The sequence below is a fragment of the Xiphophorus couchianus genome, chromosome 1 (assembly GCF_001444195.1).
Source record: "Xiphophorus couchianus chromosome 1, X_couchianus-1.0, whole genome shotgun sequence".
In the NCBI taxonomy this organism is placed as follows: domain Eukaryota; kingdom Metazoa; phylum Chordata; class Actinopteri; order Cyprinodontiformes; family Poeciliidae; genus Xiphophorus; species Xiphophorus couchianus.
The window spans coordinates 11,854,348-11,868,166 of record NC_040228.1 but is presented as its reverse complement, the minus strand read 5'-3'; the positions used below and the strand labels follow the sequence as shown (position 1 = coordinate 11,868,166).

General features: G+C 37.5%; 1 protein-coding gene across 1 annotated transcript in view; it reads left to right on the top strand.

Moving 5' to 3' along the window:
• The first annotated feature begins 12,719 nt into the window (after nt 1–12,719).
• The window catches only part of cntn3a.1 (contactin 3a, tandem duplicate 1), a 129,861-nt gene continuing 128,761 nt past the window's right edge, over nt 12,720–13,819 (top strand). The window contains exon 1 of the mRNA XM_028016988.1: nt 12,720–12,851. The gene's annotated coding sequence lies outside the window, so the exon portion shown is untranslated. The remainder of the gene's footprint in view (nt 12,852–13,819) is intronic.

Genomic DNA, 13,819 nt, shown 5'->3' with positions numbered 1-13,819 from the left:
AAGAACACTGCATTTATCTTATTCTCTGGGGCAATTTGGCTTAGAATAAATTGGCGGTGAGTTATACCTATGTTGCTATTGTTGCAAAACACCAGGATATATTTTCAGAAAAGTATTTCCAGGTGTTAAATATGTCCAAAGCTGTCAAAAAAATGTGCTTTTGATGCCAAAAGTAGTTACAAAAGATTTAAAAACTCCCACAAAAATATCTTCACCAAGCAAATAGCATCTCTTATGGAGGAATTTAAAGGTGGCTAAACTCATGGAATATATAAATAAAGAAATGATACGCAGGACTCAGATTCCTTCTGCTCATAGCCAAAAACGGAAAGAGATTTAATGCACATCTGCGGAAACCCAAAACATCACATTTGCATCGTTACAGAAATCCAAAATCTCTTGACTTCTGCTTCTGACATCAGTTTTTTATGGAGTCTCAGCTCTACTGTTGTGTATTGGGAAGCTTCGACTAATGGCATTACTGCCCTTCATTTGCATAGCAATTCTGGCTCCAATTTACACTGGATGTGTATTTGGAAGTTCAGAGAATTAGGGGTTGATCTCCTGGAATCAAATCTGCTCCATCAGAAGAACAATTAGCCAGATCTTTCTTTGACAAGAGCTTAAAAATAACATCTTTCCTCTGTTTAGTGATTGGTATTCCACATCTCTCCAAATCTGAATTCCGTCCTGACTTTTAGGTCAGACTGACCCAGTCCATTTGACACAGTACATTTCTTTTAGATAAAAACATACCTTAATGTGAACCAGCCAAACAACCTCGTTTTAACTATTAACATAATTATATTCCTCTATAGGAATAGCCCATGCTTATTTATTCATATTTTCCTAGATTAAGGAAGAACAAATCCCTGTGCAATGTCAAACACTAGAAATAGAAAGGAAAACAAAAAAAAAGTCAAAATCACGAGACAATTCCAAAAATACAGGGACAGGAGGAGAACCAATCTGGTTAATTTGTCTCCCACTGAAGTGGGAGCATCTGGGTGAAGAGATCAGGGAACAGAGACAGAGGAAAAACTCACAAAATAAATCAAAGAACAGAAACACACAGATACCAGAAACCAGAGAACGGCACACAAACAAAACATAACTCAATTCAAACAAAGGCTCAACACAAAGCTAACAGTAGGGAGGGGATGTCAGAAACAGGGGGGGGAAAGAAGACAGGAAGTAGAGATAACACAAACCAGGAAGGACCAAACAAATAAAAAAATAGACAGGAAACTACAGCTGAAAGACAAAATGGAAGAAACTTAATTACATGACATGATAAAGTCTAACATAATGCGACACCGATTTGTTGAACTGGATCTGATAACCTAGCAGACAAAAACAAACAAACTAACCAAATATATTCTACGACGTGTTTATCCATAAAGGTTTTGGCCTGTCTGTTGTCTACATTGTGCGTGACAATATTTACAGACAATATTTGTATGGAGTATATGTTACCTAAATCACCTCAAGGTAGAAATGTTATAAGATTCATCCTAAGAGATTTTGTTTCAATAGATTGAAGAAGTGTGTCTTCACGTGGGATCTTCACATTATCTGCTAATTGAAATATTGATAAAAAAAACACTTTTTTTCACTGTCTCTGTTTCTGGTGGGAGAGAAAACAAAACTTTCTTTCACTGGCAGGATGTTGTGCTTTAAAAATGGAGATAATTGTACCGTTTTGCAGTCCCTTCCTCAAAACAAACCCTTTCCCTGAAACTGTCGCAAATACATATTCAGATTAAAATTTCCCAACACATGTTGATTCCATCTTTAAAATAAAAAATAAAAAGCAAAATGAAAAATTTCTCCAGTAAAAGCTGTCCTCACCCCTGGAAAAAAGAAAAATATCCCATTTAGTTTGTGTTCGTTTCCCGTTTCTGCTCATTTTCTTTTCATCTCGACATGGTGCAACACTCCCCCTCTGCTGAAATTTAATTTGTCTCACCAGAGTTCAAATAGAATAGAATGATTCTGCATACAGAGAATCCTTTTAGAGGGCTATTATTTCCCCCAGTAAACTGTTTTAGATGCAAGCCCAGACACTCTCAAATGCCAGCCAGAGACTGAGTGAATGTTTGTGTGCATGTGTGCTGCTTTTGTGTGTGTGTGCGTGTGTGTGTCTGAGCAGGAGGAAGCAGGGACATTCAGCTGTGACAGAAACTAATGAGACGTGCATCTGTAATATGATTACCAAGTCAGCATGGCTGTGCCACTGAACAGAGGTTTCCTTTGGCAGAGATATCTGCACAAGACTGCATGCTCTGCCGGTAGGTGAGTGGACAGCAGGTGCAGATAAAGAAGAATTGCGGGTTGCTTTGGTTAAGCTAATGATAATACTTAGAGCAACCTTAAAGAGCTTGGTAAATTATGATATGAGACTATTCGGGGTGTGCATTTCATTAAAGAGTGCCTCTTTTGTATTATTTTAAGGTCAACACGTTCTGGGTTTGATCCAACCAAAGATTTAATCTAGACTACTGCTGCAGAATTAGATAAGGGACTTGTAAGTGCTGCGTGGGTGGAAAATTATTCTCACCTTCGTTACTTAGCTCAGAGCTGTCAAAGCAACATCCTGGCACCAAACACAATCCGTACACAAGTGTTTGATCAAACTCATCAGCGCGCGGCAAATGGCACACCTAACTTGCACAGTTAAAGCAGAAACTGTTTAAATACGCCACCTGCACACTGGCAGAACGTTAGACTTTTTCTTTTTGCTGATTGAGTTGATCAGGATTGTTTTGCTTTTTCTTTGCTCTACAAACATGTTTTTTTTTTATGTATACATTTCACTATACGGTGCTCACTCGAAATTAGATTTTATAAGTATCTGTGGGGGAAAAGAAAATTGTATTCGGGCCAGAATTATTTGATTAGTCCATATTTTGTGGCATTTATGTTTGTCTGGGTCTAAGGTAATCCTAATGCCAAAACCATATTTTAAAAGTGCTCTATTTAATTCCAAACAGAATAAAGGTTTGAGACACTTTTTAAAAAAAATCTGTGTTTAGTGTAGAATTATTTTCACCCAAATATGATCAATTGCTATCACGAATTATTGGAAACTGTAAAACAACTCTTCATTTAGGCACCATTAGCAATCCTTAAAACAAATACCAACTTAAGCACCATCAGCAGGGAACAGTGGTGGTATTCTATTGGGATTTACAAAGTGTTTGCATCTCATCTGTCATCATGTCACAATTATCTTATTCCCCCCCAAGTATCCAAAATGCTGTAAGCAATTTTAATAGGGTGGAGGAATGTTTAGTGCTTTTGTAAATATGTTTTGTTGACCTGCCAGATACGATTCTGTGAACACGTTTCATTTCACAACAGTCTCAACCAGATACGACAGGCTTAAAACGGTTTCCTTCCTATCTGGGACCCGTATTAGTGGTTAACACTTGGAAGTTTATTTATTTCTTCACTTAATCTAAGATAATCCTGTTGGCAACAAATTGCTCCTTTCTTCACACATATAAGATTGTTTTTTATTCAAACCAGGGAGGGAAAAACAGAAAATGCCCTTCATCTTAGTGGCATATTTTGCAGTGCTTACATTAACTACTAGTGCAAATAGAAATCTCACTGTTTTTATTGTTGCTTATTTATTTGAAAAGACATTATACTGGGTAGTTAATCATGTCACTAACATAAAAAACGTAGCAGTGAAATTGTTTTTATGGTCAACTGATAGGACAGGTCAGAGTTTTTAAAGGGTTGGAAGTTTGATTGAGAGTGGATAATTAACCCAACATGCAGGGGATTTAAACCAGTAACTTTTTGCAGGAAGCCAGCATTGCTAATTATTGCCACTCCCAACACACACACACACACACGCACACATGCACACCATGCAGCCCAGGTAGAAACATATTCTGATATTTGTTTCCTTTTAAAGTTAAAATAATAGGTAGCAGCATAGGACAAGCTGAGCGGACTGAACTAGTGCACTTCCTGTGCTTCACATGCTAATTAAAAACACTTTTTCTCTTTACTGGTGTTTGTTAATTAGCAAGTGATGAGCAGTTCTGTATATCAAAGAGAAAAGAAAGACACTCTTAACATCAGTTCCTATTTTTCTAAAGTAATTATTTTTTTTTTTTCTTTGAGTGTGTTCCTGCGGTGTGTCTGCTGTGAAACATCGTTCCTGAATTATTCATGCAACCTTCATTAAAACACCTCAATTTGCATAACACACAGGGCCGCATAGGAAACATTAGTGCTTTTGATCCTGGTGTACATGTCAAATAATTTAACACAGATATGGACCACTGAGGAGCTGTGGAACATAGAAAGCTTGAAATTTCTTTAAAAAGATTATAAACCTTAGTCAGCTTTGGTTTAAAACTGTGAAATTTACATGCAACGTGGTAAGTGGGTCAATTTCATTCCCTTTGGTGCCACAAACTGATAAAGTATGATGAAGGATTTGTGATTTGTGAAGACATTACAAGACGTTTTATGTGATGGAAGTAACTAGGTTTTGCTCGGCTACTCAGATGCATCTTAATTGTCGCTGTTGCAAACCAATTTAATCACTCCCACACGGCTCAGAATCCTTTATATTTTACTCACTTTGGCAGCCTCAATAAGGCTAATGAGGCCGCATTAAAGGGTAAAAGTAGCAAATATTGCAGTCTGAATGCTGTTTTTCCAAGAGAAATGATGAAAATAATATGTGCATAATAGGAAAGGAACCAATATAAGCAGCTAATGGACATGTGAGAATATGTTGGAGATGCAGCACATCTACAGCTGAGAGGAAGCAGTTCAATTAGCTCTGAAGGCTAAACGAAGCAGCTCTCTACGAAGATGCCCCCTGCGCCCCCAGACCCAGTGCAGGTGGTGGGAGACAGACGGACTCCTGCTAAAATAACAACACTTTTGGACGATGTCTCCCGCCTCAAGCATAAAACTGTCGCTGACCTGGAGAGTTCTTTCTGTGACTGACCGCTGCATCCCAAACACACAAAGGAGCGTTAACCTAGATGCATCGTCCCAATAACAGTTAGATTTTAAAACCGTCGCTGGTCAAAACAAAAAAAGGAAAAAGCTTCAATATCTGCTGCCATTTGTACATTTGTCCTCTGTTCTTACTCATTTTTTAAACATGACAAAAAATTTTATTGCACATCTGTTTTTCTGCACTGATATACTGTATTGTAAATAGTCTGTTTTTACACATCTACTTTATGTATGATCTTGAAAAACTAATACGACTCAGTTGCACTTCCCTTGGATTGGGAGTTTGATATTCCTAGTTCCAATAACTATTATTATTATTATTATTATTATTATTCATTTTGTTTTCACACTTTAAGAACTTCATATGTAAACCTATAACCTATAATCTCATGCTGCCGTTAGACCTGAATTTCCCTATTAAAGGCTGTTTCTTATTGTATGCTGTTCGTAAAGTTACACATTCATTTTTCAAAGTCATAGTTTTACCATGTTATTCATACATCTACAAACGTGCGAATGCAGGTGTTTTAATGATGGTGAGGAAAGAGACACAAAATATCTAAAGAAGTATAGATTCTGAAACCCTGATCTAAACATAAAAGTGCCATAAAGAATTTGGATGCAGTCAAATTATGAATATCCATGCATCATCTATACCCTTCACACAAAACCACTGCACACACATAAAAGGACCCAGTGATATATTCATTGCTCACTACCCCTTATGCTGACAGGATGAAACTGGACTCCTTGTCAAACTTTACCTCCAATGTTGGTTTTGATGTCTCTACTTTCCATGATGGAACATTAGGTACATTTAGTTTGACTTGTCTGAGCTCATAATACCCAAGTTCATATAACTTTTCACACTCCAGTGACTACAAGCTCCCCGAAGGAGCTGAGTCCTCTGAATCTTTGAGCCTAAATCACCTCATCTCATTTGCCTACATTACACTCTATCACAAGATCTTCCGCACAGGTTTAAGAAACCCGAATTGTCCTCTATTTTATTCAGAGACATGCCGTCAGCCACAATGCAGGTACCTTCCCTCAATTAACAGTCAGGCATCCCCCTGCAGGAATCCATCAAGTTCTGCCTACCTCGTTTGTCTGCTCTTCACTCCTTGTCTTAATTCCATATTTTCTGCCCGAGAGAAATCTCTTCTGACACGCGTGATTACAAGAAAGCCTTTCAATGTCCTTTCCCATCATACTTACTCAGCTGTGATGGAGCCTAATTTAGCTCAATGGAAGATGGAGTGTGAAATTTGTTATAATCTATGTGTCTTTTTTCCTGGTGTGTAGTGGGATATTTGCTTGAGAACACTACTTTTTTGGGGGTTTTTTTTATTTTCAGTCAGTCAGTCAGATGGTCAATGACTCAGTCATTGTGTTTGGGGAAAGATGGCAAATCAGTGGCACCAAGCTGAGAAACGTCTCACTCCAATTAAAGGAGGTGGTTTAATCATAAATTTCTTATGATTCCTTGATAGAGGCAGCATGTTTTAACCATTAAACGAAGCAGCACTTACTTGACATTAATGAGGGTACACTTACACAACAATGTGGTGTTGCACACATTCTACACCGCTTACACTTCTGTAATGCTGTTTTTGTTCTCTGCAATTTGCTTGTGACTGCTGCTGCGTGTAACAGGACATATAATGAACCACTCTTATATTAAAAAGTAACTAAAGAAGTAGCAAGGTATTGCTTAGAGCATATATATATATATATATATATATATATATAGTATGCTATGAGATATATATGGTTTTATTGTAAAGGGTCCTCTCAGGGAGCTTCTTCATTGGTTTTTCTTTGTGATTTTTCTTCACAGGGAGTAGTTTATAACTCCTTAAAAACGCAAACAGCAGTAACCACAAAGCCCAACTGCTGCGAAGCATCTTATTAATTGTAATAAATTACCAGCTTTCTTACATAAGTAGAATCTGGAGGATTGTGGATTGGCCTTTTCCCCAGTCTGCTGAAGACAGTAATGAAGCAGATGAGTGAAGATGGTAAATCTCAATGTCAACCGCGCCTTCTCCTTTCCCCACCCCAACACAGCAGGTAGCTCAGCTGTAGTTTTTGGAAAGCATCCACGGTACACAGAAAATAACACAGGCAAACCATAAAACAACATAAATGTGTATCTTGTGACGTCGTGCTTCCATCTGCTTCATAAGGTGGGGGGAAGTCGTTTACACTTTCACACATTTCAATAGCTCTCCACTCAGTGTCTCACTTTTAATAAGTTGGTACGATCACGTTAAAAAATTAAAAGCAAAAATGGATTTAGATCATTAAGTGGGACTGAATCCCGTTGTGTTAGGCAAAGCTTCTAAAGAAGAGGTGGTAAAATGCATATTTTATGAACTGGCGCAGCACTTTAAGAGCATCTTTGCACTTTAATAAAAGCAATTCAAAAAGCACTTTTATTTTAAGCGTGGATTAGCACATCAATAATAACCATGTTCACACAAGTCGTCTTAATTCTTTATCAAATCTTTATTGGCAATTTTAATCATTAGCATGTAGCCTTGTGTTCAAGGCTCAACATTACTGCTCCATATTAAGCTTACTGGCAGTTATCTGTATGGAGGAAAAAGTATTGCAAATTGCAAACAAGGTCCACAGGTTTAAATGAATGAGCAAAGTTCAGGTGTGTAGTTATTTTTAACACCATAATATGGAAAAAAAAAAAAAAAGTGAAGTTATATGTTATGATTTTTTTCCTTGTCTTTTCCTCTCCTGGGTATTTAAGCAAATGCTTCCCCAAAAACGATGTGCATTAACACAGGATTCTTTTGAGTTTTTGGTGTTTCATATTGATTTATTGTGTATAATTTGTCAAAAATGCAGGAGAAAAATGGTTTTCTTCTTTCAAAGCCGTTAATAGTAACATATTCTGCTTCGGTATCTCTCTCATTGAAATTCAACAACAAATGGTGGGCTTCATTACAATGCAGTTACCTCAAAGCATGTCATAGAACTAGTATTTTGTGCGCATATGTTCATAAGAGGACCTCACATTTATTGAGAACTTTAACAGAGCAACGCTATTTTTTTTAAAGAGAGAAGTGTGCAGAGAATTTTGTTCATTTAACTGCTCTTTATAGGACTGGGTAATTATGAGAAAACTTTGGATATTTTGCAAAGAAGAGCTGCAGCATTTCCTTCGAAAGTGTGCACTGAGTGTATGCCGAGTGTCTCAGGGTGTTTGTGAACAGGAGAGAAGTAGTTCAGCTTTTATTAGGTTCTATATTGTTCATTTAGGCTTTCGTGTTTCCGCTCACTTTAACGTTGACTCACTCTCCTCCCACTTCACTTTCTGCATAAGAATATGAACGGATCGCTCAAACTTCAACCCTTAAAACTGTTGGGTTACACATTTTTACACAGTTTTATTTGGTCTTGGATTATTTGTGGCTTGATTTTTTTATCTTGCTGTTTTGTTGTTTATGGAGCAAAAGACCCACCGAGAAGCTGCAGTTTTGAGCTTTTGTCTGACCATGTTGTAAATAACTGTGAAAACAACAGAGGTGTATTTACTTTACATGCTTCTGCAAAGTGAACGAGATGAAAAGTTAGCAAGATTTTAAAAAAATAAGAATCTCAATGTGAGTTGACAGCCATATGACTAAAATTATGTACAGCATAAAGGAATTTTATGTGAATAAGAGTTTCTGTTTTGTGATTTTATCGATTATAAATCAAAATGAATGTGAAACAGGACAACAGAAAAGAATAAAACAGATGTTAGGCAATGGCATAATCTGTATGCTGATTAGCATATTATGTTAATGAGTAAATTAGTTAATACTCCAAAAAATGCTCAAATGTCATAAAAAATGTATTATACTATCCTCTCAACATTTTTTTATTCTATTAGCCTTAACCTGCACTTGATCACAACAAAAGAGGAGTAAGTGACCTCCTGCTGCTGACCCACTCACATTCAGTTAATTGTTAAATCACCTTAAATTATTTGTTCTTGAAGCCGGTGCATATCAGCAAGGATGTTACAAAACTTTACACTGCTGGTATGAAATATCCAGAAAAAGATGGATCATCACCCATAAACTTTGATGTTAAAGGAGACCAAAACTGTAGCGGTATATAAATATGTAAAATAAAATCCCCTTAATGGTTGAAACAAATAGCCATTCCCACACAGTCGAAGCACTAAATTACTTATTGGATAAAGCTTTGATTGGTTAAACTCTAACAGTTGGTCCACAGTCACCCTTTCTTTTGCAGAAAGGTTGTGGGGGACATATTTACTAATCAAGGCATATGGCTTGAAGAAAAATGTGCTTGTCATAGTGTCACTTATTTAATAAATCCAGAAAGCAGTTTATTTAAGCAAAAATAAGGGTTGCAGCCAGTGCAGACCATAAATAACTCTGACACTAAATCAATTATAATATCCCTTGCATGTATAGCACAGTCGTGGTAGATGGAACAATAAATACCTTAGTACTCTCTTAGTTCTCCTTATTTTCCAATCTTGTTTTATTTTTTCTTTTAATTCCCTGAAGGTCAACTTAAGCTTCAGTCTTTCTTGTTCCTGTTCACAAAAGCAAGGTCTTCTATCATTCATAACTGACAGATCATTTTTACGGATAGCGGGGGTTTCTGGACTAACATAGAAGATCAGCAACAGGAAATAAGTGAGTATTGTCCATGCAGGCCAGCTGATTGTTTTACAAAACAATTGCTTATGAAGCTGTGGGGCTATTGGAGTGTGCAGCTTTTACTTGCAGCGCAATAACAAGCAGTTTTATTTTAAGGCTGACCAAGCAGAGCAACCTATTCAAGTCTTCACTTTGATACCCAGTATTTTTTTTTACAGAAGGTCCTCTGGGTTGTGACCCACAGAGGAGAGACAACGTTCATAGACATCAACACGGCCAGCCCATCACACAGCAACTGCAATTTCGAGCATGCATTATTCAGCATCGTGGGTGATTATTTAAACTTTGAAGCAATCGGAGGGCAGCTGCTGTGCATGTCATATAGGGGCAAGAGCGCAATATTTCAATGTTTGAGAAAAACAAATCAGCGAATTTGAGCCAGCTCAAATCAAATGACAAAATATGTGGCAGGATTCTGGCGAAGCGATCACCCAATGTCAGATATTGCCTTGCCTTATGTTTATTTTAAGATGTCAGCCGTCATGCGAAGTGGCACAGTGGAGCAGGCTATTTATTTTTTTTACACTGGGGTCTGCATATTGGGAGTTTTACATTCATTATGGTAATTACCCATGGCAGCCAGTGATGACTCCTGCATGCTGTGTGTCCACTGAGCTGGCATCATTGAAGGGGCAGGGCATACACTCTAAATTACTACACACAGTGTTTCCCTCATAAATTTGTGAATCCATGCTAAAGGCGTTCCCTGTAGACACATTCGTTGTGTGTAGCTTTTTCTCTTCTTCTTCTCCTTCCCTTCATACTTTCATTGTCTGGTGTGTTGGCCGTAATGGTGGAGTTCTGTGGCTGAAGTGTCAACGTCTCTCCATCGGTACATCAAGACAAACAGAGGGGCATTATCAGACGGAGGGATAGACTCCTGCATTCAGTCTTTGACTATAAATAACCTCCCAACACATTGACATTCATGAAGTGAAATGGTAGCTTTGAGAAGAAGTGCCACTCTGCACAGCCTGTTTTTAATTTAATTTCACAAATCCAACATCACCGTGTCAAAGCCAGGCAGTCCTTTCTTTCTTTTCTTTGTTAAATCATCATGTAAACTGAACAGTACTAATAAAATCTGTTTTTGCCTCAAAAGGTTTTCTGGAAACACACATGTACACCCATACAGCATATTTCAATATTTTTTTTCTCTGTTAATTTACTGGTCCTGCTGATTAGATTAGAATAGAATAGAAGTACTTTATTCATCCCAGCAGGGAAATTACTTCGCAGTTACAGCATAGAGACAAGACACAATAATAACTACCACTGAGTAGTAGTTGTAGATAAAATAAAAATTAAAAATAAGATATAAAATGCTATAAATTGTAAAAATATAAAATGCTCTTAATATAAAAAGCAACTTAAGAGCAGTCCTTGCAAGATTCAAAAAATGCAGATATGTATATGTAAATATATGTACAGCAAGTGTGCCACAGTGCAGTTGTGCAAAATTTCTATGCAGGGCAGTTTTGTGAGACTTTAGGCTAAGATGTATGTATTTACTTACCTTTTTTTATATAATTGTAACCAGGTGACAAAATGGGTACATGCAAGAACCAGAGGTGGGGACTCGAGTCACATGACTTGGACTAGAGTCAGACTCGAGTCCTTAAAATCACGACTTGAGACTTGACTTGAAAAAATGCTCAAAGACTCGGACTTGACTTTGACTTTCATGCCATTGACTTGGGACTTGACTCGACTTGAAGCTGTTTACTTGAAAAGACTTGATATTTTTTACTCAAAGTCTTAAAATTTAAAACACATTATTTATAAAGTGGCGTCATTAATTAATGTCACTCATTCCGTATCAATATGCGCAGACCGTCATTATGGTTTTCCTCTCTCCTTATGTATGTATGTGTACGTAGCTGCAGCACAACCAATCAAATTAACAGGATTTGGACGTTTAATAAAACGCGGCAAAGCTACAGAGCTCAGGGAACGAAATACGAAATAACCGCTCGAATATGCTTCCGCGAGTAATTTCTTTTGGCTACGTAGGTTATGAACTTTCGACTAAAAACCGAACTGCAACTTGTAAAACATGCAAGAAGAGAATATCGGATGGAGATGCCACGACGTCCAACTTTGTCCGGCATTTGAAGCTTCACAAAGATCGGTAGGTGGCGCTTTTCTTTTGCTGTAAGATAGTTGACTTTAGCTAACTTCGTGTTAGCATGTGTACTCCGGGTTAAATTGGTGATTATTTACCATAAATCCGGTCCTTCAAATGCCTCCACAAATAATGTGCACCGTGTTAGCTCAGGAAGCCGGTGGATAGTGAGCGGGGCTCCGGAACAGAAAGCAGATTCTGGACCTGAACACAGGGAACAGAGTCTCTGTGTCCCATCATGATGATGAGCCGGGTCTAGTATCATCTAAGGATGGTTGGTGTATTTGAAGACATCTACGTTGGAAAATTATATTGACAATATATTGTTTTGACAGGTCAGAGAAAAGAGGAAAAAACTGCTGTTATGGTTCTTTGTATTGTGCTGTGGAAATGTCAGCATTTTCGTCTTTTTTTATTGAATATCAAGTTTAACAGAACTGGGCAATAAAGTGGTCCAATTTAAAAATATTTTTTATACTTTGTGTTCAGCTACACATGTTCTATCATTTGAGATAAATACATATTTTAAAACGAACAAATGGTCTATTATTTGAATTTTATGTATAATTGCAAATTATAAAAAAAAATAAAATAAAAACGACTCGAAATGACTTGAAATGAAAGGTTCCTGACTTGAGACTTGACTCGACTTTTGCCAGTCTTTACTTGAGACTTGACTCGGACTTGAGGGCAAAGACTTGAGACTTACTTGAGACTTGCAACACAGTGACTTGGTCACACCTCTGGCAAGAACTGTATTTTGTAAACCCTGTTTTGCTTTGTTTCGCCAACTGGTTGCAATTCTTGTTTTTGCCAGCATGTGGTGCTGCTTTACAGAGAGGTCAAAAGATTTCAGGAAGTAGAAAAAAACCCTCTTGTGTATGTACCGTGGCACTCTTAGAAAAACGGAAGAGAAGGACATTTTTGTGTGCCGAGACCTGGTGAAAAGGATGACTACATGGCCACCTAAGCAGAGAATCCAAGTGTTCGGTAATGTCGAAGCTGAATTATCTTCCGTGAACAAAGTTAAGGTGAGGATGTTAATGTTATGTTTTCTTTGTTTGTCTTCCTTTAGAAGTGCCACTGCCGTTTATTACACCCTTTGTAAGAGTTCAGTTTTTTATGTGAAGCTACGTTACTACATGTGAGCCCGCCATTTTCACAGAAGCTGAGGCTTTATATTGATAGAATGCGGGTCATTTCTTTCAGCCTTTGTTGATCCTCATTCTTACTTTTGTTTCTTTGCAACTCAGAGAGAGAGAGAAAAGTTTTCTTTTTCATTTAAAAACAATAAAGGACCCATTTTATTTCAAGCTCCGTGTGCTGCATTACTCCGGGCTTCATAATTGTGTTGATATTTTTGTTGGTAACATTACGGCGCTGCCATCAAGTTTAGACTTTGACTAGACCACTCCAAAATGTCCGGTTTTTTACTAGTTCAGACTTAGACCTTCTGGTGTTCTTTGGATCTCCTGTTTCATAACCCAAAGGAGTTGGGCTGAACGTTGATGGTCTAATATTCTCCATTAGGTTCTTCCCTTTAACAATTAAAAAATTAACTTCAATTATGGGAACTCGTCAAGGCAAGTAACAATGCAGCCCCATGCTATCGCCCCCAGGAATGATGTTTTTTTAGTCCACCTAAAAAAAAAATGGAACAGACTTCCTTCAAAAAGTTCCAGTTCTGTCTCATTCGTGTTCACAAATTATTTTTGGAAAACGTGAGTCCAGCCTTTAAGTTTTTTTTTTTTTTTTTTTTTATCAACAGTGCTTTTTGCCTTTGAACTTACTCCTGGATGCCCGTTTTATTCAGTCTGTTTCTTGTGGTTGAATCATGTACTCTGACCTTAACTGAGGAAAGTGTCGCCTGTATTGCGTTAGATGTCGTTCTGAGTTCTTTTGTAACATCTGACTTGTTGATACGCTCATGTTCCGTGGCTTCTTCATTTGAATCTTGTAGCTCTCACTTTTGTTAACTGGAGTCTCAAACAGTTAAGAA